We start from the raw sequence: 27,955 nt of genomic DNA, 5'->3' as shown, positions 1-27,955 counted from the left end.
GACACTGACAAAGGTCCCTAGGGTGAGAGCCAGAGGATCTTGGTTTGAATCCCAGCCCTGCCACTTACATAGTTGTATGACTTTTGGCCTCAGTTTCCTCATCTGTAAAATGTAGGAGTCAGATTAGATGGCTTCCAAGGTCTATTTTGGCTCTGTGAACTTGTTTTTAGAACACTTTGAGTATTATACTATTTACAAAATGCTATATAGCTGTTAGGCTGAACAAACTCCATTTGCTTTTTAGTAGAATCCAATTGCCAATTAACACTAATATTCAAATCAATATTAATATAAATAATGATATATAGGGAACTCTAAGCCTTTTGGGTGCCATAAACGCCTTCTCTGAGGAATGTTTTAAAATATATTAAATAAATAAGATTTAAAAAAGAAACTATGTTGAAATATAATTATCAGAAATATATATATATTTTAAGTTTGTGACCCTTAGGTTTAAGAATTCCTGTGTTAAAGAGCTCTCTTCCAACACTTTAGCCATCAGGAAATGAAGGGGTATTGAAGCAGCTGGCCCTTACAATCCCTTTCTGCTCTCAATCTACTCAATCCCATAATTCCCCCAGACCCTTGGCACCTTCAACTCCAGACTTTAGGGAGTTGGAGGGGAAGAAAAGGGAGGAAGATAAGGAAGTAAGCTCTGTATCTCCTTAGAAGTTAGGGAGCTGAATAAAAGCCCATCCTCTCCCCAACTCTAGCCCCTGCTTCCAGGGGAAATCCAGGGGGCTCCCCACCTTCACTCCCCTTCTCCACAGCCACTAATTTAGCAGAACAGAGCTTCAGAAATGTACTTCTCCTGGTAGAATTTCTCCCTCCAATTCAATATAGTATAATTCAGGCCTCGGGTGCTGGGACCTCTGGGGAATTCAAAAATAGGAGGCATGGAGGTAAAGTACTGCAGTTGCCCCCAACACACACACAGTCTTACACCAACACACTAACACCATCATTTCCAGCCCTTTTTCTTGCTTGTCACTTTTGTTTCCTGTTTGTTTTTTCACTCGAGGGGTGTTTCCAGACAAACACCTCCTGACTCACCCAGGTGCCAGTGAGTCAGCTTCCCGTCTTTTAACATCAGGACCTTCAGCTAACGTGGAGAGAGACACAAGAGAATCCCAGAACCTCAGAGGCAGGGGTGCCAGGGGCCATCTCGTCTAACCTGGAAACAAACAGGAAACAGTGCAAGTGCTGGAACATGGCATCTACCCTTGTTGGGTGATGTCTGGGGAAGGGGAACCCACCACCTCCCATGGCACCCCTTCTTATTTCTGAATAGCTCTAGTTGTTAGAGAGTTCGCTTTTTCCTTCAACCAAGTTTCTCTCTGTTGCTCTCTGTATCTTCTACGGGTTCTTCAGTCTGCCCTCTGGAGCTAAGCAGAAGATGGCAAATTCTTCCAGGTGACTGGTCTTCAAATACTTTCAGACAGCTACGTGTTCCAAAAAGTTTTCTCTTTTCCAGGCTAATTATGGGAACCCAGAGTTTGGGGATAAGCAAGTCTAAACCTTGCACTTATTTGTTTTCTCTGATATGTAGATGGACATTTGGGGATATGATGATATGGGATAAATGAATGGAGAAAAAGAAGGAAGGGAAGGAAGGAAGAAAGGAAGAAAGGAAGGAAGGAAGGAAGGAAGGAAGGAAGGAAGGAAGGAAGGAAGGAAGGAAGGAAGGAAGGAAGGAAGGAAGGAAGGAAGGAAGGAAGGAAGGAAGGGGAAAAAAGGAATAACGAAAGGAAGGAAGGAGAGAGAAAGCACCTATTAAATACTTTCTATTTGCCAAGCACGATGCTAACGCCTGGGTACACCAAAAAACAAAAAATGGAAGACGGTTGTTATCCTCGTGGACCTCATGTTCTATTTGGGGGAGACAACACAATGGGGGTGTCCTAGTCTGGCAGATATTGAAGTTGTCTTATGAAACTGCAGGAATTCAATTCAGTAAAGCAGTTATTAACCTTGCTTTGTGGAGGCAAGAGGCAAAATGACAATGGCCTTGAATGAGGAGGAGCTTGGTTTAGATTGGGGTGGGAACCTGCGGCCTCGAGGGCACATGTGGCCCTGTAGGTCCTCAAGTGCATCCCTTTGACAGAATAGGATTTGTGTTGCGAAGTTTGGATTCAGTCAAAGGGCCTCTTGAGGACCTAGAGGGCCACACATGACCTCAAGGCCACAGGTTCCCCACCCCTGATTTAGGTAATGTCAAGTCTAACTCCTATTGGCAAAGTGACCCAGGGTAAATTACTTAACTTTTCAATGCCCCCCCCAACCCCAGTAACTCCCTAAAACTGTAGGTTGCAGACAGAGCAGGGGGCAATCTGCATTGGTAGAGGGAGCTTCCATACCCAGAATTCCTTCTACCAATGAAACCACAGATCTGGTTTTTGTTTTTGTTTTTGTTTTTTTAAGTGCTAGTGGTTGCAGCTGCTAAGAAAACAAAATGAAAACAGCCCCTCCCATCAAGGAGTTTACATTCTATGACATACCTACAATCTAAGTAAATAAAAGATACAGACCAAGTCATTTCTTGGAGGGAGAGATCAGGCAATGCCCTGTGGAAAAGGTAGCCCCTGAAGTGACCTTCCTGCAGAGCTTGGGTTCTCATGTACATATGAAGATCATACAGGGTGTCCCAAAAGTCTTGGTGCAGTTTTACACCTAAATAGCTTTGAATTTTTTTTAAAACATCTTTATTAAGCTTAATAGCTTAGAATGGAAGAGAGATTTTGGGGAGACTCTGTATAGAGAGGTATGAGCCGGTAGTTTATTAGATCAAAGTTTCAAACCCAAGGGTTTGCCAATTTCTCAAGCCATTATTTGGCTTCACAATCTTCCCAAGAACAAAGAGTAATCGGGAAATTATAAACGAGTGATTAATATTTAACCAGTTCTCAGACTCTTCCAAAATCCATAAAACCTTAAATCTTCATTAAAGATAATTGAAAAATGATTGAAACGAAATCCAGAAAACGTTTCCAACATGTTTTGCTCTTCCTCTCTCTCTCTCTCACACACACAGCATTCACTGCTCCCACATAGAAATCCATTTTCTCCAAATAAACATTGTCACTGCTTAAGCTGGGAAAAACTTTTAAAATGAAACCATAAAAAGATAGCACACAAAAACCATCAGAGTGAGAACTTAAAAAAAAATCTTTTTTTAATTGTCAATTATTCATCCAATACTTAATACTTTGTAGAGCGGCAGGATCATTATCTCGTGTCTATAAAGTCGTTCACTTATAAATCATTCCCTTCGCTTTCCAGGGAGCAAGAGTAATACAGCTACCTTCGTGCCAGCAGGAGCAATGCAGAGCTAATGAGCTTATTGGCTTACTTTCTTGACCTTGCTGAGGTCAAGTAGTCTGGTTAGGTTATCTTGAGCAAATTATGGGCGGCAGGGTGATTCAGTGGATAGAATGCTAGGTCTGGAGTCAGAAAAACCCTTCTTCAAATCCAGTCTCAGATGCCTACAAGCTATGGGACCCTGGGCAAGTCACTTAACTGCTGTCAGCCTCAGTTTTCTCATCTATAAAATGGGGATATTTTATCCTCTGCTTCCCAGGGTTATTGCAAAGTTGAAATGAGATAACAGTGTTTTGCATAGTACCTTGCAAACCTTAACACTTTCTTATTGATGTTAGTTGCTGTTATTACTTAGATAAGCTGCATGCTTTCCTAGCTTCGGTAGTCAAACAAAAGATCACTCAGTCAACAAGCATTTATTAAGCTCTTACTGTGTACCAGTATGGGTGAGGTAGGGATAGAGCCGGCCTTGAAGTCAGGAAGACCTGGATTCAAATCCTGCCTCTAGCACATCCTGTATTTGTGATCCTGTGGGACCTAACTCCTCAGTGCTTTGGGCAAGTCTTGAATGCTGTGTTTGCAGGAGTACTGACTTGCATTGGTGAAGAGAACGTCCTGGGAGTTCTCCCTGTACTAAGAAATTACAGATTCAGATGAAACATGCCTGCCCTCAAGGGGTTTACAGATGAAGTCAAATCTATTAAGCAACAATGTGCAGCGGCCAAAGGCAACACTGATTTAGAATGTAAAGTAACCCAGTCCTAGCCCGCATATGCTCATGAATCTAGAGCCAAGAGACACCTCCGATGTGTCCAGTCTGACCCCATGAGGCCTGAGGCCCAGGTCGTAGAAGTGGTGAACATCACAGACTGCATTGAAACTAAAGTCCTCTGTCTTCAGACCCCACACGCTGCCTCATTTGTTAAACATAATGAGAGAAGATGGTGAATAGCATTGCCAGACGCATTGTGAGGATCAGTGGGAATCTGGGAGTGAGGGAGGGGGAGCGAGCACGCAACAGGGCAGGTAACATCTAGTCACCCCAAATTATCCGTAGGTAAGACTGAAAAGACAATAAAATGGGGTTGTCGCAGTCCTTTGATGATTTGTGATTGTCATCAGTGCCTGGAGACTCACCACCACTGAATTCTAAAACCCAAGTCCCCGAGGTGCCAAAAGAAAAATGAAATGGACTTTTAGAATAGGGCAGCCTGGCAAAGCAGCCACAAAGAGGAAATCTGTGCTAGAAGGGATGTGATTTGGGTAGCATTGAGGGCTTAGCTCTCTAGGCGTTTAGCTCTATGGCTGAGCTATGGTCAGGGGCTGTTTTTGGTTTGGGGTTTTCGTTTGTTTGTTTGTTTTGTTTTGGGGTATCCCTAGTGCTTAGTACAGCGCCTGGCCCATGGTAGGTGTTTAATGAGCACTTGACTGAAGGCACCAAAATATTCCTAGGTGCCTGTGTGGCTGTAAGCAAGTCACTTAACCTTGCTGGGCCTTCTTTCTAAAATGAGAGGGGGGTGTACTAACTGGCCTCTGAGGTATTCTCCAGCTTTAAATATTTGATTAGAAATAAATTTTATTTTAGAAATAATATTAGAAATATTAGAAATAAATTTTATTGCATAAAAAAGAGGGGACCGAAGGGGCACCAATAACTTCTGAACCAGTTTAGAAACCCACTTTTCACCTTCATAAAATTCTTATCAGAATCTCATCTGTACACGTGTCCAAGGTGACCTCGATGGCACCATGAGATGAGAACATTCAGCTTTCACAGATTGCTTTGGCTTTTAGAGATTTTTTGTTTCTTTTTCTTTTTCCTTCTTTTACAGTAGACCACGGCTTCATGGTCACACAACTAAGAGGCGAGAGGAATAGAAGATAAGCCCCTCAGTATTTGTTGAGTACAGTCAACTACAAAGATACATGTGCTTAGTAGGTAAAACTCACCAGAAGTCTCTCCTGATGTTCAGATCATAGCAGACTCCTCGACAGAAGCAACGAGAGGGTGGTTACTGAGCTTGTGACTCTAACTTTTAAGCAAGGCATAAAAGAAGGTAGGCATGGTTAGATGCATGCTTGCCTACAGTGATTGCCGCCATTTTGAAGGCTGCAGCGTCTACCGGGAAGGGAATTCTAGGCAGTGTGATCTTCCTTTTTTTTTTTTTTTTGCTTTTAGGCAATTGGAGTTAAGTGACTTGCCCAGGGTCACGCAGCTAGTATGTGTCAAGTGTTTGGTCTGAGGCTGGATTTGAACTCAGGTCCTCCTGACTTTAGGGCCAGTGCTCTATCCACTGTGCCACCCAGCTGCCCCCTTTTTTTCCTTTTTTTTTTTTTGCAGTATGATCTTCCTAAATGCTCCTCATGGCTGATCACATTGTGAGGGCAGAGAAACTATATGGCCTGACCAAGTCATTTTTTCATGTGCTTACTAGTCAGAACCAGGAGGACCTGGGTTCAAATCCTATCTCAGAAACTTAGCTTTGTGACCCAAGCCGAGTCCCTTGCCTTTTCTGAGCCTCCTCTCATCTATAAAATGAGGAAGTTATACTAGAAGAGGGTCTCTTTGCCTTATTAGCATCATGGATCCCTTTGGCAGACCAGTGAAATAGAAATGGACTCTATTCAGAATAACATTTTTAAATATTTAAAGGAAATGCTAACCTTCAGTTTGAGGTTAGTGACAGTAAAGATGTATTTTTTTCCCATGTAGGCTTACAGATCCCCTAAAATCTTAACCCAAGGCTGAGAACCTCTGGACTAAATGGTCTCTGAGGTCCCTTCCAGCCTCCAAACATATGACACTATGATGCTTATGACTATCACAATGCTTACTGAATGATAATACAGAATTATTCAAAAGAGATATATAATCCACACTGGAAACAGTGACAATACAATAACATGGATGGAAAACAGAAAGTTTTAGAAGATTATCCCAAGAATGAGGACATTTGTTGAAGGCTGGCTGATAAAAAATCCCACTGGAAGAGCAGAGATGTCAAGCGTCAAAGGCTGGGACTAAAGTTAAAATTATGTGATGTTTAGTAGCTGTGTGACCTGGGTAACCTCTCAGAGCCTCAGTTTCCACCTCTGAAGGTTGCTTTTAGCTCCAAATCTAGGATCTTCTGAATTTTCCAGTATCACAACTAATATATGTCACAGTTGGGGGGACGTGAATCCAGGTCCTCTTGATTCTGAGAGGACTAATTGTCATTTACATTTTATTAAAATCTGTTTCTTTTTCATATCATGTATATAGGTATACATCTTTAAATTTAGTAAGGTGAAAAAATGCCAGTTGGGCAAACTTACATACAGTTGGATGGAGTGTGCCACACTCTTCCCCCAACCACCAATGTTTACTGTAATATGTATAGCATAAATTGAACCTGTAGGGCAATCTTGAAGGAAAAAAAAGGCAGAGAGGGGCAGCCCCACCTACCTTGCCCTTGGTTTTGGTGGGGTTTTAATGAATGGACAAATTGCTTACCTGTCCAAGGGCTATCCAAAAGTCAGCTTTCAGGGTTGATTTCTAGTGCCTCATGTAAAATCCATGAATAATTCATAGTCCAGGAATGTTGCTGGTAGGACCCATTTGTTTTCCAGCATGTGTGTCAACAGTGTAAAAAGCAGATCAGCTGTCACTGTTTGGGAGCTGGATACCCTTAGTTAAAAATGGCAGCTCTCCTAGACACACAGTCCCCCAACAGTGCATGCTGTGATTTGCTTTTTAAACACACATCAGTGTTTTGGCTGCAGAAACTCCTCTCCAGCTTGTGGTTCATGGAGAGAATGCTATCAGTCAACAGCGTGTCGATGTGGTGGGCAAGGTTTCGAGGTAGAGAGATGGACCACCCCACGAGAATCTGGAGGCCTGAGATTACTGTGCTAGGGTCGGCTCTTCCAGATTAGGTGTGGGATCCTCGGCAAGAAAAGAGCTTAATTCAGTGGTGGGCTTTCCCCCACCTCCTTTGGAAAATGGTGATAAGAATAATGATTCCCTCTTTATACTGTGAGTTAAATAGTATTTGTCAAGAAATGGGAAATTCTTGGAGTGAGATCCATATTGCTACAAGATAAACAGGTGTTTCTGTTCTGGACAAATGTTGGATTCTCAACAAGAGGAAGAAAATTAATATTTTTCTCCACACCTCTGTGTGGCAGAGTGCCTTGAGTAGATCGCAGCTTGGACTGACTTTCTGAAATTAGACAAGAGCTTTTTGCCAGTGGGATGGAGCAAGGTTTAAAACTTTCCTCAAGATGCTCATGACTTTGGAATTTTTTTTTTATGTTTTTAATGAAGGATATACCAAATCAGGACCAGCTGTAACTGTGACTGACCCACTTTACAGTGTTAGCACACATGCCTACAAAAAAAAAAAATCAGCATATTGCCAAGAAAATTCCTGAACTATGTAGGATGTAGCAGTAGTTAACTGTGAAAACTTTTGTTGTTTTTTCAAACTACTCTTGGATATGAGCCTTAGGTCATTTTTAGCACTAGCTGGCAAAGCCTCCTCCTCCTTGCCTTCAGGCTCCTCTTCAAATCACATCATACCTCAGTGCTCAATTTCAGAGCTCCCCAAAGCACAGTTATCCCCCAAGTCTCACTGATTAGACACTGTATGATTGACAAAGAATGTTTATTTTATATATGTACATATATACACATGTATATGCACATAGACTCTATGTACACACATGTGTAAACACATACACACATGTATATATAGTATGCATTTATTCCAAGGATCTTACTAAGTTACATATATACATAATATATAGATATATTCATTGTATACATATAAACACAAACTATATATATATGTGTGTGTGTGTGTGTGTGTGTGTGTGTGTGTGTGTGCATGTACGTATGTGTAGATGTATACACACTATGTTAGCTTATTCAGTTCCTTGAAACAAACCTCTGAGGTAGATAATGGAAGTATCATTAATCTCATTTTCTGGCCTTGAAAACTGAGGCTCATAGACATTGTGACTGGAATGAGATCACACAGTTTAGTAACTGGCAAAGCCAGGACTCACAAGTCTTTTGATAGCCAAAACGTTCACTCATTTCATTATGTCACAGAACAATTCTTTTCTTTTAAGACTTACAACTGACTGAGCAATCTTCTATAATCTCCGGTTTTGTGGTGAAGGCCCTGGGAGACAGAGATTTTTTTTTTTTGACTCCCATAATTTCCGGAGCAAGAAATAAGCTTCTAGCAGTCCCAGGAGGGTGATATAAACTGACTGTGCTACTCATTCTCATTGGTGTCCGTGCTGCTGAGGAGAATGGTCATTTACATCTGAACCAATGAGGCTGCTTTCTAAAAGCACTCCGCTGGACAGAGTCAGACAAAGAGTAGCAGAACACTGAGTTTGGGTTCGTGAAGACCAGGGTTCAAATCCTGTCTCAGACGCTTTCTGTGTGACCGTGGGCAAGTCACATGTCTCAGTGTCCTCATCTGTCAAATGGGAATAATTGTAGTGCTAACTGTACAAGGGATGTTGTGAGGATCAAATAAGACATGTCAAGTGCTTTGCAAACCTTAAGCTTAAATGCTATTATAATTATCATTTACTATTATTATTTAAAAGTTATTTTTTTCTCTCACAACCCCAATTAGATAGAATTTTTCCTTTTTCCCACTCTATTTGCACCTTCCTTTTGACACTTAGTGTGTCTGGCATTGGATTAGAAGTATTTTTGCATGTTTTTGTCTCCCAGATTTTACAGATTTTTCTTTTGGATTATAATCTCCAGTGTGCAGTCTGTCCTCCAGACTATGTCTATGGCTGATTTCATACTCATCCCTTTCATGCACTCTCAAATCCAGACCAACATACCTCCTAGCTCCTCCCCAAACCTGTCTTCCTTTTTCCTCTACGTCAATTGTCCCCCATGCCTTACCATTTCTTCTTTTTAGAATCCCTACCTGGATTCTACCTTCCAAGACAAACCCAGGAACTATATTGAAAACAATTGCAAAACGCTTTTCACACAAATAAAGTCAGATCTGAATAATTGGAAAAATATCAGTTGCTCATGGGTAGGCTGAGCTAATATAATAAAAATGACAATTCTACCTAAATTAATTTACTAATTCAGTGCATACCAATCAAACTACCCAAAAATTATTTTATAGAACTAGAAAAAATAATAGCAAGATGCATCTGGAAGAACAGAAGATCCAGAATATCAAGGGAACTAATGAAAAGAAATGTTAACTAAGGTGGCCTAGCCATACCAGGTCTTAAATTGTATCGTAAAGCAGCAATCGTCAAAATTACTTGGTACTGGCTAAGAAATGGAGCGGTGGATCAGTGGAATAGGTTAGGTATGCAAGACACAGTAGTCAATGACTATAGTAATCTACTGTTTGATAAACCCAAAGACCCCAGCTTCTGGGATAAGAACTCACTATTTGACAAAAACTTCTGGGAAAACTGGAAAACAGTATGGCAGAAACCAGGTTTAGACCAACATCTTCCAATGTATACCAAGATAAAGTTAAAATGGGCACGTGATTTTGATATAAATGGTGAAACTATAACCAAATTAGGAAAGCAAGAAATAATTTACCTGTCAGATCTATGGAGAAGGGAAGAATTTATGACCAAACAAGAAATATACAACATTTTGAAATGCAAAATAGATAATTTTGATTACATTAAATTAAAAAGTTTTTTGCACAAAATAAGCCAGTGCAACCAAGATTAGAAGGAAAGCAGACAGTTGGGAAACAATTTTTATAGCCGGTGTCTCTGACAAAGGCTTAGTTTCTAAAATATATAGAGAACTGAGTCAAATCTATAACAATAACAGATCATTCACCAATTGATAAATGGTCAAAGGATATGAACAGATGAAGAAATTAAAGCTATCTATGGTCATATGAAAAAATGTTCTAAATCACTATTGATTAAAGAAATGCAAATTAAAATAGCTCTGAGGTGCCACATCACACCTGTCAGGTTGGCTAACATGACAAAACAGGAACATGATAGATGTTGGAAAAGATGTGGGAAAATTGGAACACTTAATGCATTGTTGGTGGTGTTGTGAACTGATCCAACCATTCTGAAGAATAATTTGGAGCTACACCCAAAGAGCTATAAAACTGTGCATACCCTTTGACCTAGCCAGGGCTGTATCCAAAAGAGAGCATAAAGAAAGGAAGAGGACCTACATGTACAAAAATATTTATAGCAGCTCTTTTTTGGGTGGCCAAGAATTGGAAATTGAGAGGACACCCATCCATTGGGGAATGGCTGAACAAGTTGTGGTATATGAATGTATTTGAATACTATTGTTCCATAAGAAATGGTGAGCGTGTGGATTTACAAAAACTTGGAAAGACTTGCATGAAATGATGCTGAGTGAAGTGATCAGAACCAGGAGGACACTGTACATAGCAACAGCAACGTTGTTCAATGACCAGCTTTGCTAGACTTACCTCTTCTGAGCAATACAATGATCTAAGACAATTCCAAAAGATTCATGATAGAAAATGCTATCTACATCCACAGGAAGAACTGTGGAGTCTGAATGCGAATGGAAGCATACGATTTTGTTGTTATTGTTGTTATTGGGTTTTTTTGGTGTTTTCTTTCTCATGATTTTTCCTTTTTGTTCTGATTCTTCTTTTACAATGTGACTAACGTGGAAATATGTTTAACATGATCATGCATCTATAGCCTATATCAGATTGCATGCCATCTTGTGAAGGGGATGGGGAAGGAGGGGGATAATTTAGAACTAAAATCTTATAAAAGTGAATGTTGAAAACTAAAAATAAATAAATAATTTTAAAAAGAATCCTTACCTTCTTTTCAGCTCATTCTTTTTTTTAATTTTTTTTTTAGTTTAGGATTTTATTTTCTGCAGTTACATGTAAAATAATTTTAACATTTGTTTTTAAAACTTTGAATTCCAAATTTTCTCCCTTCCCAACCTCCCCCCATTGAGAAGGCAAGCAATTCAATATAGGTTATACATGTGTAGTCATGAAAAACATATCGATAATAGTCATGTTGTGAATGAAAACACAGATAAAAACCTCAAAACACATAAAGCAAAAAAAAAAGTATGCCTCAATCTGTATTCAGACATCATCAGTTCTTTCTCTGGAAATGGATAGCATTTTTCATTATAAGTCTGTCAGAGTCATCTTGGATCATTGTATAGCTGATAACTAAGTCATTCATGGATGACCATCTTACAATACTGCTGTTACTTTGCACAGAGTACATTCACTTTGCATCAGCTCATGCAAGTTTTCCAGGTTTTTCTGATATCAGCTCATTCTTTCAGCAAATATTTATGAAGCACCTACTATGTGTCAGTCATTGTGCTAGGCCCTGAAATACAAAATTAACATGAAACAGTTATCTGCCCTCAAGGAGATTACATTCTTTGGAAGAGAAGGAGAACACAGATAAGTAGAAACCCAACATATACAATGGAGAATCCCTAACATGCATGGAAATCATAAGATCACAAATGTCAAGATCCGAAAAGAACCTCAGAGGCCATCTGGTCAAAACTCTGCCATTTTACAGATAAGGAAACTGAGATCTGGAGCAGTAGAATTATTGGTCCTAGGGCACACAGGGGGTAGGTTTGAACCCCAGACCTCAGACTCCAAAGCCAGTATTCTTTCCATTGTCCCCTATGGTACTATCAGATAACCAGGGTAGGAAGCATGTAAGAGGTGGTCCTTTGGCTGAGCCTTGAAGGCTCCACCTCTTATGGGAAGCAGTACCTGATTGGTAAATCATTCTAGCACATTTACTGGATATCTCCAATGGACCAAGCACTGTTCTACTCACTGACACTCCCTGCTCTCAAATACTAGTGTGTATACTTAGCTGTTCTTAGTGTTAATGATATGCATAACTGAATGCAATAATACAGAATTCTTTTGTAAAGGTAATAAGTCCCTAATTTATCTCAGACCAGGCCAAGTCACTTTACCTCTGTCTGTCTCCATTTCCTCATATGTTAAAGAGGGATAATAATAGCATCTATCTCCCAAGGTTGTGAGGATCAAACAAGAAAATACTTGTAAAATATTTAGCACAGTACCTGGCACATAGTAGGTCCTTGTAAAAGGTTTATTCTCTTCCCCCTCTTTCATTTGGAATCCTCAATACCCAGTTTTTATGTTCACACATTTGCAAAGAGCCAAACAATGATATTTGCAAGCCAAATCCTTGTGTTTCTATTTACTAATCAGTTCAATCAAGTTACCAAATTAATCTTCTTCAAATTCAGGTCTGGTAGTTTTACTCCTCGGCTCAAAAGTCTTCAGTAACTCCCTTCTGTTGCTAAGATAAGACCCAGGCTCATTGGCCCTATGTTTAAAGCTCTCCATGTTCTCACTCCCACTATACCTTTCCAGGCTTATTTGACTTTACCCTCCTTCACTCACTCCACATTCTAGCAAAATGTCCTTGCTTTTGATTCCTAACCTGAGCCTGATACTTTCCATCTCCATGCCCTGTGCCTGGAAGGGATCACCCTTCACTCTTGCCTCTTAGAAGCCCCAAGTCACAGTTCAGATGCCGTCTCTTATAGGAAATTTTTAGGAGCCCCCACCGGTGAATATTCTCATCCTTCTGAAATTCCTTTGAATATGCTTTGCATTTCCTTGTCTGCGCACACAGTGTATCCACCTGGTAGAATGGTAACTCCTTGAAGACTGAGACCATTTCTTTTCTTTCTTTGTATCACCTTTTCCTAGTGCAGGATGAAGTACAAAGTAAGAGGCTAACAAATATTTATTGAGTTAGGCTCACTGGCTCATCGTATTGTGAAAAGATCATTGAATTACAAAGCTTGGGTTCAAATCTTGGTTCTGCCCCTACAGGGCTGTGCAACCTCAACCTATTGATTTCACCTATGGGAAGGGGGAAGGGAGGTAGGAGGGTCAAAACTGAATTAAAAGATCCCTAAAAGCTCTCTTCCAGCTCTAAAAATTCTATGATTTGTCTCACTCTTTTAATTTTCATATTTAATAATTATTTGCCCTAAAAAAGGTCATTGACTTTAAACTCAACTCTTTTGTCAACTTAACGTGTCAGTTCGATATTACATTTATGCTTTTTATGGAATGCAGCATCCCACCCCCACCCCCATTACCGAGGGAGCCCTATGGTACAGTGGAATGTGATGCTGGATTGGAGGAGAGAATGATGTGTCACTGAAGGGCTAGGTTGGTGAGAGAGTTTGGAAGAGGGATGTTTTTCATTCTCGTCTAAGAGAAGACATACATGGTTCCAGACTCTCTCAGGTACAGACTTGTGACACATGGGAAGAGAAAGATGGACTTTGGAAAGCAGACTTGTAATGGAAGCCAGCACCTCAATATGATCTGATTTTCAGCTTGCTTCCCTAGAGAATTTGGGTTATTTCCCCTTGGGTGAGCTCAGAACCTCTCTTGGTAGAGGAAATTTTCATCTCCCATTTAAAAAATTCATTCACTCTTTTGTATTTTTGACACATTCCAATCTATATAACTTCTCTGATTTCTGCTCACTATGGATGTATTCATTCATTTATTTGTCATTCACTCTTTTGTAATGATCTTTTGTGTAATTAGCATTGGGTGGGAAGTGGTCAAGAGTTTATAGGTGGGTTACCTCCCTTTTATTCTTAATTATTTTAAACATTCACTTCTATAAGCTTTTGAGTTTTAAATTTTCCCCCTCACCCTCTCCACCTCCTTCCCCAAGATGGCATGCAATCTGATATAGGCTCGTCATATACATTCCTATTAAACATTTTCACATTAGTCATGTTGTAAATGAGAATTGGAACCAATAGGAGGAAACACAAGGAAGAAGAAACAAAACAAAACAGAAGAGAAAAAAAAAGAGCAAATAGTATGCTTTGATCTGTATTCAAACTCCATAGGTTTTTCTCTGGATGAGGATAGCATTTTCCATCATGAGACTCTTGGAGTTGTCTAAGATCCTTGCATTGCTGAGAAGAGCTAAGTCTATCAAAGTTAGTCATCCCACACCGAGGCTGTTACTGTGTTCAACATTCTCCTGGTTCTGCTCCTTTACTCAGCATCAGTCTTTCCAGGTTTTTCCTGAAGTCAGCCTGTTCATCATTTCTTACAGCACAATAGTATTTCATTACATTCACATGCCACAACTTGTTCAGCCATTTCCCAATCAATCAGCATCCCCTCAATTTTCCCACATCTTCTCCAACATTTATAAATTTCCTATTTTGTCATGTTAGCCAATCTGATAGGTGTGATGTGGTACCTCAGAGTTGTTTTGATTTGTTTTGTTTTGATTTGCATTTCTCTAATCAATAGTGATTTAGGGCGTTTTTTTCATATGACTATAGATAGCTTTAATTTCTTCATCTGAAAACTGCCTGTTTATATCCTTAGACCATTTCTCAATTGGGGAATGACTTGTATTCTTATAAATTTGACTCAGTTCTCTATTGGAAATGAGGCCTTAATCAGAGACGCTGTTTATAAAAATTGTTTCCCAGTTTTCTGCTTCCCTCCTAATCTTGGTTGCATTGGCTTTGTTTGTGCAAAAACTTTTCAATTTAGTGTAATCAAAAGTATCCATTTTGCATTTCATAATGTTCTCTATCTATTGTTTGGTCATAAATTCTTCTGTTCTCCATAAATCTGACAGGTAAACTATTCCTTGCTCTCCCAGTTTGCTTATAGTATCAGTCTTTATGTCTGAATTGTGTGCCCATTTTGACTTTATCTTGGTATATCGTGTAAGATGTTGGTGTATGCCTAGTTTCTGCTATACTGTTTTCCAGTTTTCCCAGTAGTTTTTGTCAAATAGTGAGTTCTTATCCCAGAAGCTGGGGTCTTTGGGTTTATCAAACAGTAGATTACTATAGTCTTTGACTACTGTGTATCGCATACCTAACCTACTCGACTGATTCACCATTCTATTTCTTAGCCAGTACCAACTAGTTTTGATGATTGTTGCTTTATAATACAATTTAAGATCTGTTATGGCTAGGCCACGTTCCCTAGCATTTCTTTTTATTAATTCCCTTGATATTCTGGACCTTTTGTCCTTCCAGATGCATCTTGTTATTATTTTTTCTAGTTCTATAAAATAATTTTTGGGTAGTTTGATTGGTATGCACTGAATTAGTAAATTAATTTAGGTAGAATTGTCATTTTTATTGTATTAGCTCAGCCTACCCATGAGCAACTGATATTTTTCCAATTATTTAGATCTGACTTTATTTGTGTGAAAAGTGTTTTGCAGTTGTGTTCATATAGTTCCTGGGTTTGTCTTGGCAGGTAGATCTTAAATATTTTATAATGTCTATGGTAAGTTTAAATGGAATTTCTCTGTCTTTTGCTTTGGTCTTTGTTGGTGACATATAGAAATGCTGACGATTTATGTGGGTTTATTTTATATCCTGCAACTTTGCTGAACTTGTTTATTATTTCAAGTAGTTTTTTACTTGATTTTCTAGGATTGTCCACGTATATCATCATATCATCTGCAAAGAGTGATAGCTTTGTTTCTTCTTTGACTGTTGTAATGTTTTTAATTTCTTTTTCTTCTCTTATTGCTAAAGCTAATGTTTCTAGGACCATACTGAACAACAGTGGTGATAAGGGACATCCTTGTTTCACCCCTGATCTTATTGGAAATGCTTCCAGCTTGTCCTTATTACATATGATGCTTGCTGAAGGTTTTAGGTAGATGTTATTTATTATTTTAAGGAAGACTCTAGTATTTATAATAGGAATGGGGGTTGTATTTTGTCAAAAGCTTTTTCTCCATCTATTGAGATACTCATGTGGTTTCTATGAGTTTGGGTGTTGAGATTATCAATGATGCTGATAGTTTTCCTAATATTGAACCAGCCCTGCCTTCCTGGCATAAATCCTATCTGGTCATGGTGTGTTATTCTTATCTTTTTGCCAGGGTTTTATTTAAAATTTTTGCATCTATATTCATTAGGGAAATTGGTCCATAATTTTCTTTCTCTGTTTTAACTCTAGTTTAGGTGTCAGCACCATATTTGTATCATAAAAATAATTTGGTAAGACTCCTTCTTTGCCTATTTTCCCAAATAGTTTATATAGTATTGGAATTAATTGTTTCAGATGTGGGTATATCGACAATGCTATATTCTTCTGAATTTGTGTTTTGATCTTTCCTGTCACCAAGATACTTTTCTTTAGTCATTGTTTTTCTATGTTGCTTCTTGCTCATGTTGTTTGCCTTTTTTCTGGCTTTTAAAGTTGCTCTGTGCTTCTGGGCCACAGGGAGCTCTGTCCCAGGTATTTTGTGCTGGGGGTTAGGGGCCTAGTTACCGGTTTGCTGAGGTGGGGCTTGACACTGACTTGCTGGGATGCCTCCCTTCCTGTACTGGTCCCCATCAGCCACAGCAAGAGGTACCTTTCCCATTCTTCCCTCTAGCTTCACAAGCTAAAAGACTGCTGTATCTAGTCTTTCTGCTGACTCCACTATTCCAGGATTTTTCCTGGGGCAATATTCTTTGGTTTTTATCAAGGTCTATAAGGGAGGGTGAGAGCTACTTACTGCTTATACCACCATCTTGGCTCTCAGAAAATATTCAGTCTGTGGGCTAATAGCTCCAGGAGCAGAGCTTCTGCTGCCACTACTGCTGCTGATTCAGTCAATCCCAAGGCTTATTCTTGGTTTGCTGGTGCAGGACCTATATTGGCAAGCCCTAGAACCCTGTACTGGACTGTGCTTCCCTCCCACCCAATTCTGACAGACCCCTTCTACTGACCTTCTAAGTTGTCTCTGGCATCTGTGGGCTGAGAAGACTGGAACCCACCACTGCTGCACACTCCTCTCTCCAGCCAGTGCAGCAGACCTTTCCTGGTGACCTTCCAGGTTGTCTTGGGCTGGAAATCTGCCTCACTCTATGTCTTTGTAGATTCCACCACTCTAGAATATGTTCAGAGTCACTTTTTAGAGGTATTTGAAGAGATTTGGGGGAGAGCCCAGGTGAGTCCCTGCTTTCATTCTGCCGTCTTGGCTCCACCCCCTAGGTGATGCCAGTGACTTCTGTGCCTAAAAACTGTGCCCGTAGAAGAGCATTATTTAGTGCAAAGAGAGATATAATTCTAGTCTTGTACCATTCTGACTTTAAGTAAACAGAGACAAAGAAAAAAAGACCTGCAAAACCTTCATTTAGTTGGCAACTGAAGTTCTAATATCAGTTAACTATTATTCTGTTACATTAGAGATTTTTATTCCTTGTTGCTATGTAGTAACAGCCAACAGGAAGAACATTCTAATGTCATTGAAGGTTTGGAGAAGCAAGCATAATTGAAAACATGAAAAATCAATAATCTGGCATACCTATCATTTTGACTCAGCAGACACTTATGAAGCACCAACTGTTTTAGTGGAAAGAGTACTAGACCTGAAATCAGAACAGCATTTGAATCCCAGTTCTTATACTTAACTACTTGGTGTCACTTAAGACCAGGAACTTTGTGTCTCTGGCCACAATTTCTTTAGATATGAAATGAAGGTATTAGACTAGGTGATATCTTAGATCACTTCTAGAGGAATTCACAGAACACAAAGTAACAACAGTGAGACTCCTGTTGGAACCTTTAAATCATAAACTCTCAAATAATGACAAAATCCTGAGTACACTTTGGAGTACCCACAGAGCAGACTTCTTGTTTGATGGGTGGGACTTATAGAAAAAAATTATATTATTTGACACCATTTGATATGGTACCCAGTTCCCCTTTCAAGCAAGAAGTGCACAAGGCTTAGGGAATGAACAAGTTGTTTTTTTTTTCTTTTTTCTTTTTGTTTTTTGTTTTTTACAGTTAAGAAAAGGACAAATAGTGTACAGAATAGAGCTCCTATAAAAGCACAATATCTGTCTATTTGAAGTTCTCCCCTAGAGGTCTATGATGCCTCCATCACTGTTAATTTAGGTCTCCATCCCCAATATGAAGTAAGTCCATGGGGTCTACCATCCCTTTCTCTTTCTTTCCCAGACACCCATGGCAGAATGGGGCTCCATACCTACATCTATAACTTCCAAATGTCTAGAAGCTTGGCAGACCCACCACAGTTTTTTTTTCATATGTCTCTGAGGCCACTTGGATGAGATCACTCAAATTAACCATGATTTTTACTCTTCATAATAGGCAGCTAGGTGATGTAGTAGACAGAATGCTAGACTTGGACTCAAGAAGACTTGAGTTCAAAGCCTGCCTTGGACACTTACTAACTGTGTGACCCTAGTAGCCAAGTCACTTAACCTCTGTTTGCCTCAGTTTCCTCATCTGTAAAATAGAGATAATAATAGTACCTATTTCCCGGGAGTGTCAAAAGGTTCATATGAACTTGTACACCGCTTAGCACAAAGCCTGGCACATAGTAAGCACTATATAAATGTTAGCTATTAATATTATAATTATTAATATCCATGATTAGGAGCATGACTGGGGGAATTCAAGTTCCCTCAGAGAGAGAAAATATTTTACAGTACCTACTCCAGATGAATGACAAGATACATATCTAACATCAAGCAAAAAACAATCAGTGTACCCTCTCTCCCTCCTCAACTAGTTTTAAATTTAAAACCTTTTTTTTTTCCTCTGAGGTATTATCTGTGAAGGCCCAGTGAGCAGTATAGTTAAGGATGAGTCACAAGATAGGTGCTGTAGACCTTTTTCTCCCAGATGAGTTGTGCAGTTCTCTGCAAGCAAAGCATCTAATCACATTATACTTGTTTTCTCGTTTGGAAAATGGGGATAGAAATAACTACTGATCTTGTAGGTTGTGAGTTAAACAGTATTTGTAAAGGAAGTTGAAGTTCTTGGAATTAAGAGCCATATCAATAGAAGAGGGAATTATGTTTGTGTACTGGACCAGAGTGGAATTCTCAGCAAAAAGAGAAATCAGTATTTTTCTCCATACCTCCACAAATCAGAACTCCTTAAGTAAATAGAAACTTGGGCCAGCTTTCAGTAGGTGGAAAAGAGCTTTTTTTTCAAAAATTCAGAGCAAGATTTGAACTTTTCCTCAAGATGCACGTGAATTTGGCAGGCCTGTTGCCTTTATGTTGATGAAAGAAATGTGGCTGGAGGTCTCAGAAGAACACTGACACCATACTTCCTCTTCTGTCACTTGCCAAAGCACAGAAATTATTGTTTCAGCAATCATATTTGATGAAGGGTTTTAGAAGACACGTTCGTGAAGGACACCCTTGCTGTATCAGCAGAGACCACACTTGTAAAGCTGTCAATTTATACCATAGTCACTTTATGAAGATTAGAACGTCCCCACCCCCCATGGATAACCCATACTTTATGTCAGTCATCAACTTGACTACTAGAATAAGCTAAAACCCTAAATTATTTTCCCCATGGTTGTTAGCCCCTTCATTACCTTAGTACACATATGTCTGTAATTTTTATTCTGTTCAAGCAACACCCCCTACTTGAAGCTTTTTCTTGGATTCAATTTTTTATTTATTATTCATTTTTAACATTCTTTTCTTTTCAAATTTTGACTTCCAAATTCTCTTCCTCCCTCCCACTCCTCCCATACCCACTGAGAAGGCAAGCAATATGATATCAATTATACATTTGAAATCATGCAAAACAAATTTCCATGTTAGCTATATTTGAAGCCTTTTCTGATCCCCCCCCAGCTGCTAGTGCTTCCTTCCTCAAAATTACCTTGTAGTGATTTTTAAATATATTTTATACATGGCTACATATATTCTATTGCTTCTCCTAATAGAATGTAAGTTCTGTGAGGGCAGGGACTGTTTCATGTTTCCCTAGCACAGTGGCTACCACATAGCTAATGCTTGATAAATGCTTATCAAAAAATTGATTAATCATTGCATCCACTCAGTACAATGCAAACTTGTTGAGTGTAGGGACTGTCTCATTTTAGGTTTTCTATCCCAAAGCCTGGCACATAATAGTGCTAAATGTTTGCTGAATTGGGTTCAGTTTGTAATATCTCCATCATCTCCAGCAAACACTAAAATAAGAGATCCTGGCCCTTAGTAAATATTGTTATTTTTATCTGATTCAGAAGAGTAAAGTATTTAAATGGCAAACGAAAGCCGTGTGCTTCAATTTTGAGCTTAAGTTACCAGAATCATTAGCAAAAAAATTTAAAAGCTGATTTTTGTAAGCTGTTTGCTTTCATTTGGGTTGCTGACGTTGTTGGCTTGTTGGGGCATCATCTGAATTTCTGGAATGTGGTGAAACAAACAGGATTTTGAATTCTAGTTCAATTGTGGAATAGAACAGAATTTTGTTTCTTGGAGGTCTGTGGGAATGATTGCATTGCCTATTGAAAGAAAAAAAAACCAGCAGTTTGAGAGCTTAGAAGACATTTTTCTGAGTCTTTCTCTGCTAATCACAATTCACAACAATGATATGCTCTTTCCAGGTACAACTGTAGCGATGGGCTCCTAACTGTGACAGTGTGGTCCAATGCTAGCAAGTAGCCAGCAACTGACATCATGTCCTTTGGTTGGACAGATATGCTGCCCATCCCTGTCAAAATTTAATGACCACATCCATAGCTCCCATGGAATTAATAGCATTTATGGTAGAATACTGTCATAATTATAACTGAAATCTGATTAAAGATCCTGCCACACAGTTGTTAAGATCCCATGCCTTTTCTCAACTAAGTTTGCTTAGCATACATTAACCAGTAGGTGAAAATCTTCATTGTCGCTATTTCAAAGCAAACTAATGCCAGAATCAGAGAATTCCAAAGTTGGAAGGCACATGAAACCCTCTAGAAATAGAACCTCCACCGCAACACACAACCAACAGTTGTCCCTCCTCCAGTGAGGAAGAACTCCCTCCCTCCCCAAATGGGGAGACATGGCTCTAATTATTAGGAAATCTTCTTGATATTGAATTTAAATCTGGCTTTTTATGACTTCCACCCATTGATGATAGGTCTACCCTCTTTAGGAACAAACCAATTGCTCTTTCCCAAAAAATCCTTAAAATACCTGAATACAGCTGCATTGTCCCTTCTCCTTCAGCTCTCACACCCCACCTTCTTCTCTAGGCCAGCCATCTCTACTTCCTTCAACTGTACTCACATGACATGAATCTTCATCATCCAGTGTTTTCTTTCAGATACTTTCCAGCTTATTATCCTTCCTAAAGTAAGGTGGTGTGACTAGGGCAGAGGGCAGACGATCTCCTACCTGAGACAGCTGCTGGAGCGTAGATAGAATGGTGAACCTTGAGTCAGGAAGATCAAGTCCAAATCCACCATCTTACCAGCTGTGTGTCCCTAGGCAAGTCACTTAACCCTGTTTGCCTCAGTTTCCTCAACTGTAAAATGAAGATGATAACAGCACCTACCTCACAGGGTTTGTTATGAGGATCAAATGAAATATTTGAAGAGTGCTTAACACAGTGGCTGGCACGTAGTAGGTACTTGATAAAGGTTATTCCCACCCTCAGTTTGTGCTGTACACACCCCGTTGCCTCAGATTGTGTTGCCTATACAATTGTGCCACTCCCCACCACACCCTTTCCTTCTCCAGGCTAAGCATCCCTGATTCCTTCAGTTGGTTCTCATAGGTCACAAACTTGAGATCCTTCTCCATCCTGGCTACTCACTTTGGGGTACTGTCCAAAGTACCCAGAACTGAACATAATACTCCAAGTGTGCTCTGACCAGGGTAGAGTACAAAGGGGGCTCTCTCATCATCATTCCTCAAAGCTATGCTTCTCTTACATCAGTCCAAGACTACAATTTTTGCTTTTGTTTTGCTTTTTTTTTCCCCAGGGGGTGGGGGATATCCATACCCTTTCAAAGGACAACACACCCTTTAAAACAGTGATTCTTAATCTTTTTGTGTCTTAGACCCCCTTGGTAGGGTGGGGAAGTCTATGAACCCCTTCTCAGAATACTGTTTTTAAATACATAAAATAAACCTCATGGGATTACAAAGCTAATAGCTAGTATAATAGCTAGTGTACGGGGTGGTCAGGGAGGACCTCTGGTGTGAGGACTTGCCAATCCCTTTTTGAGGATGCCCATTCACTTTTGGAGTCCACCTGGCACTCAATTCTCACCTGAGGCTCCAAGAAGCTATAGCTTGCATAGCATCCAAGTTCCGGTAAAACTGTCTGGCAGATGGGCTAAACTAGGTTGAGGATATCCAACAGGTCTCAAACACATCAATGAGTTTGGGTGGTTTCTACTCCAAGCATGTGAAGACTTTCCCCTGGTGAAATGCACAGGTGAGAACAATTTATTCCAACAGCCACGGAGGTGATTAAGTAGATGCTATGGAGCACTTAGAGCTTGGTCAGACATCAAAGATGCCAAGGTCATCTACTCTCAGGCCATCACCAGTCTTTTGTCATGCCACTGGACTTCACTGACTCTGGAAGAGGGAGTGAGGCTGATCACTTTGCTTCTCTTAAATCCAATTCACTCACAAGTCAAGACATCACCCCATCCTGTTATTGGACCCCTTCAAAAATAAAGGAAGAACATCAACAATAAGCTAGTATTTACATAGTGCTTTAAGATTTGTGAAGCATTACAAAGAAAGCCAATTATACTGAAATACAATTATCAAAAAAAAAAGTCTACATCCCCAAACCCCATATGAAGAACTCCTGAAAAATGGCATACTCTTTAAAAAGGCAGCAAGATTAGATGCATAGTAGTTACAGGTTCTTCTTGGGGAGGCATCAGAATAGGAAACTCCTGGTGTGTTACCCCATCTTCCAGTGCTGCTCAGCAACCTACCCATAACTCAGAGTCTTAGAGTATTGTCTGAAGGCATTAAGAAGTTTAATGACTTGCCCACGGTCACACAACTGGTATGTGCCAGAGATAGGACTTGACCCATGTCCACTCAGCCCCAGGGCTGGTCCTCTCTCTGTTCTGCCTCTCAGAGCAGATTTTTTAAAAATGCATGTGGATCATGTTGATCAACCATCTTGGCAGGAGAGCTTTGGTAAGATCCTTCTATGCATGTCTTAGCACACATCACGAGTTAAGAGGATGGTGTAATTATAACCCAGTTGTCTTCCTTGACAAGGAGGTACAAGCCCACATGGACATTTATGAAAAAAAACTGAACCACACCGGTCCCTTCACACAAAGCCAGGTGCACCTGGCACTGCTCAACCCTAACAAGGAGGAAGTTTCTCCAAAGGAATGTCTCCCATAGCTACAGGAATTCAACAGCAGGTTAAAATTAGATTTTTCTTCTTTTTTTTTAAGGAATGAAAACCATAGCAACTGTAATGTTGCATTTCTCCTACAGTACATTTAAAATGGTCTCTCTCTTCTCCTCCAACTGTCTATCCATATTTGAGCAGCCTGTTTCAACAGCAAGTCCAATAAGTAAACTGGCTTTCTCCATTGAGCCGCCATGAAAACCCTTGTATCTTTCTAGTTGCAAAGCCCTGACATCTGCTTCTTCCCCCTCCCCCAACCCAGAGGGGCCCAGAGCTTGGCTGAACAAGGCAAACAAACCCTTTCTTGAAAGTGCACTAAGTACATTTAAAAGGTTGCCCCCTGAAAATGATGGAAATCATCACCTGCTCTCCTCCTGTGCCTTTCTCCATTAAAGTTTTTGGGGCTTTTAAGAAATCTGCTCTTTTGATATCTGCAAAAGTTTTGGGGTTTTATGGTATATTTCTAAGAAGAAACCAAATTCACAATATGGCCTTCTAAACCAAAGACTGGGCATTTTTGCAGGCCCCTATGAGCAAAAGACTTATTTGATAAAGATAATTATTTTTTAGTGGCTTTTCCCTAAAAGTATTTTTTTTAAATTGAGGTGATGATTAAAGTTGACCTCAGTGGAGTCAGAGCATGTCTCAGTAGCACTGACTAATGTTGGGTTAATCAAATTGATGGTTTAACCAAAAAAAGAAAAAAAAAAGCGTCTGAAATTGAATCGATGCTGGGTTCATTGGAAATGTTGAAGGATATAGTGGGCCTTGCCCCTGGCTAGAAAGTGAAATGCCCAAGATGTTTTAAGTTCCACTTTCCCAGATATAGGTCACATTTGGTCACTTTTGTTTATATTCTGTAATTTTACATCAGAAACGCCTTATGGTAAAAGACTACAATAACATTATGTTCAGTATGTAAGCTTGAAGAGTTAAGACAAAGAAATAATTCTTCTACCTTGAAGTGAGTTTCTGAGTACTATCAGCTCTTGCTGGCATTTATTTAGACAAAAAGAAAAGAGGATAAATTTGAAATGAAAACCATTGTACATGTTTTCATTCAGCTCTCTCTCTCTCGCACTCTCTCTCTCTCTCTCTCTCTCTCTCTCTCTCTCTCTCTCTCTCTCCTCTCCCTCTCTGTTTCTTTTTTTGCATTTTATACAATTTTTTTAAAATATTGATTTTTCATTTAAAATAGTTATTAAAAGCTTAAGCATCAGTATTTCAATAGACAAAGAAGAAAGAGGATTATTATAAATGAAACTGTCAACTTCTATTGTGAAAATTTGCTTATTGTTTTTCAAGTGTATATTAAATTTAACACAAGGAACAAATGGTCCTGTTTGTTTGAAATTCAGATCCCTTCTGCACACACTTCTGCTGTCTTCTGTGTATTTTGTTACTGCTTCATTCACTGATGGCCTCGTTTCTCTTTTGTTTATTTCCTTTTTTCCCCATCACTGTGGGAGAAGATCCATACACCTGTCCAGGAATGATGCCCGAATTGAGAGGGATGAGAGGAGTACAGGATAGGCACGGGCAGCAAGGCTGTTGGTAGGCCTATAGAGCAGGGAGTGAGGTGAAGCACCCTTATGGCTTTCCTGGAGAACTAGTCACCAATCAGGAGATTTGGGAGATATATATAGATATATATGTATGTATGTATGTGTGTGTGTGTGTGTGTGTGTGTGTGTGTATGTATGTATGTATATAAATAAATAAATAAATATAAGATCTATGCAGAATGGATACAAGATAACCTTAGAACAGAGGCTCTTAACCTCCCTTTATATAGTCTGCTGACATTAACAGACCTCTTATCAGAATGACAGTCTTTTTTTTTTTTTAATAATTAAAGGAAATGCTAAATTTCAGTGAGAAGTTAGTGAATATAAAGGTGTGATTTATTTTCCAATCTAGTTCCCAGACCCAGGGTAAAATCCTCCTGCCTTATATTGTAAGGTACTGATGTCTCGGGGGGGGAGGGAGGTGGAAGGGTGGGAAAGACCTCCGCTGAAGGTGGCATTCAGGCTGGGTCTTGAAGGAAGCCAGTGATTCTGAAAAGGGAGAATAATTGAGAAGATTTGAAGCAAGAAAGAAAGAAGAGAAAGCAAATAGGCCAGTATGGCTGCTCCATAGAGAGTGTATAGCAAGGAGGAAAAGTGTAAGAAGACCAGAAAGGTAAGAGGGAGTCCGATTGTGAAGGGCTTTGAATGGCAGTGGACTTTATGTTTGACGCTGGAAGGAATAGGAAGCCATTGTGGTTTATGGAGGAGGTGGGCAACATGTTTGTTTTAGGAAAATTACTTTGGTAAACAACTGTGTGTAAGGATACTTCAGGTAGGGTGACCAATGAGGAGGCTGTTGTAATATTCCAGGTGAAGGGTAATCGAGACTAGAACTAGGGTTCTGGCTGTTTGAGGAGAGAGAAGGGGAAATATAGCAGATATTTGTGAAGTAGAAATAACAAGATTTGGCAACTGATTAGACATTTGGAATAAGGAGATATACAATCAGATTGAGGAGCAAAGGGTGGGAGCCTGGGTGTCTGGAAGGATGGTGGTATTCTCAGCAGTGATACAGAATTTGAGGGGAGGGGTAGGTTTAAGGGGAAAGATAATGAATACATTTTGTTTTGGACATGTTGAGTTTGAAGTAACCATGTGCCATCTGGAACAACAGGCAGTCAGCAGAACAGGACTATTGATCAGGAGAGAGACTGGGGATGGATATATAGATATGGGAATCATTTTCATAGAGCTGAGTGAAACCAGGGGAGCTGATAAGATTACCCAGCATACAGAGTTAAGAGAAGAGGCCCAGGAAGAGCCTTGGAGGACCCTCACAGTCAGTGGGAATGATACGGATAAAGATTTCACAAAGGGGACAAAGAAAGTGAAGACACACAGATAGGAGGAGAAAGAAGAGAAAGCTATGTAATAAAGACCTCGAGAGGAAAGAGGACCCAGCAGGAAAAGGTGACCCACAGTGTCAGTGCTACAGAGAGGTCAGGAAGGATGAGTATTGCCAAAAAAGCCATTAGATTCACCAGTTAAAAGATCATTAGAGGGGCAGCTAGGTGGCTCAATGGATAGAGCTCTAGCCTTGGAGTCAAGAGGACCTAAGTTCAAATCTGGCCTCAGACACAATGACACTTACTAGCTGTGTGACCCTGGGCAAGTCACTTAACCCCAACTGCCTCACAAAAAAGCAAACCAAAAAAAAGATCACTGGTGATTTTGGAGACTGTTGTCAGTTGAATGGTGACATTGGAAGCCATATTTTAGAGGCTTTAGAAGCGAGGGGGAATGAACTCTGAGTACAAAATGAAGCATACTTTTTAAACTTTTTTCCATTGCTTTTTTTTCAACATGCATGGCTATTATGGGAATATGTTTTTCGTAACTTCACATGTATAATGAATATATTGCTTGCCCTTTCAATGGATGGGAAAGGAGCTAGAGGGGAGGGGTGAATTTGGAACTGAAAATAAAAATGTAAAAAAAAATTTACATAGTGGCAAGTTCACACCTTTCTTAGCTTTCCGAAGGAAAAAAGGGGAAGGAGGAATAAGAAGAAGGAAGAGGAGGAAGAAGGAGGAGGAGAAAGAAGTGGAAGCACCCCAATTAGACATTTTTTTCAATGTCTTTAGCTGTGAAGGGAAGGAGATACAGGGTGATAGTTACCAGGGGTGATGAGGATCTACTGAGGATTTTTTCAGACGGTAAATTTTTTAGTGTTTTTAAGAAATAGGAAAGGAGTCTGTAGATAGCTAGAGACTAAAAATTCAAGAGAGTGAAAATGATAATGGAGGCAATCTGCTGGGGAAAGGGAGAAAGGGTAGGATCAGGGATGCACGTAGAGGCCCTGGCAAGGAGAAGCAACATCTCTTCACTGTGTGCACGTGGGGGAGGCAATATATAAGCCAACTGGAAAATCCAGAAGAGACCTTTAAAAGGTCTACTGTTAACCAATTTCTTTTATGTGCTTTTGCAATGTGTTACTGGTCATTTTTATTTCTGGGTAAATTCTGAGAGCTGTGTGTTCCATACCCCAAATCATAATATAGAACTATGAAAAAGGTTTGCTTCTTTGGAATAAGTGTCCTTTATTTGGAGGCAGAACACTTGGGTTCAGTTCTCAGTTCTACCATCCACCATCCATGTGACCTTGGAAAATAACTGCCATTTATATAACAGCTAGCATTTATCCAGCTCTTTAAGGTTTGCAAAGCTCTTTACATCATTTGATTTGCACAACATCCTGAAAGGTTGGTGCTATTATCATGCCCATTTTATAGATGAAAAAGTGAGGCTAAGTGACATGCTTAGGGTTACACAGCTAGTAAGTGCCTAAGATGGGATTTAACCTCCCTTTCTCTCACTCCCAATTCAACACTCCATTCCCTG

General features: G+C 39.8%; 1 protein-coding gene across 2 annotated transcripts in view; it reads left to right on the top strand.

The window, feature by feature from the left end:
• Nucleotides 1–27,955, top strand: part of SPATA16 (spermatogenesis associated 16) — a 302,953-nt gene that overhangs the window by 11,344 nt on the left and 263,654 nt on the right. Inside the window, exon 1 of one of the 2 annotated variants that reach the window (XM_078147301.1) lies at nucleotides 5,162–5,375. The exons of the other annotated variant lie outside the window; for it this stretch is intronic. The gene's annotated coding sequence lies outside the window, so the exon portion shown is untranslated. Of the gene's footprint in view, nucleotides 1–5,161; nucleotides 5,376–27,955 lie in introns of those variants that run through there. 2 annotated transcript variants of the gene reach the window in all.

This window comes from Phascolarctos cinereus, unplaced genomic scaffold (genome assembly GCF_003287225.1).
Source record: "Phascolarctos cinereus isolate Bilbo 61053 unplaced genomic scaffold, phaCin_HiC Scaffold_7;HRSCAF=346, whole genome shotgun sequence".
Classification (NCBI taxonomy): domain Eukaryota; kingdom Metazoa; phylum Chordata; class Mammalia; order Diprotodontia; family Phascolarctidae; genus Phascolarctos; species Phascolarctos cinereus.
The sequence above is the reverse complement of the archived record's forward strand: the minus strand, read 5'-3'. Positions and strand labels throughout refer to the sequence as shown.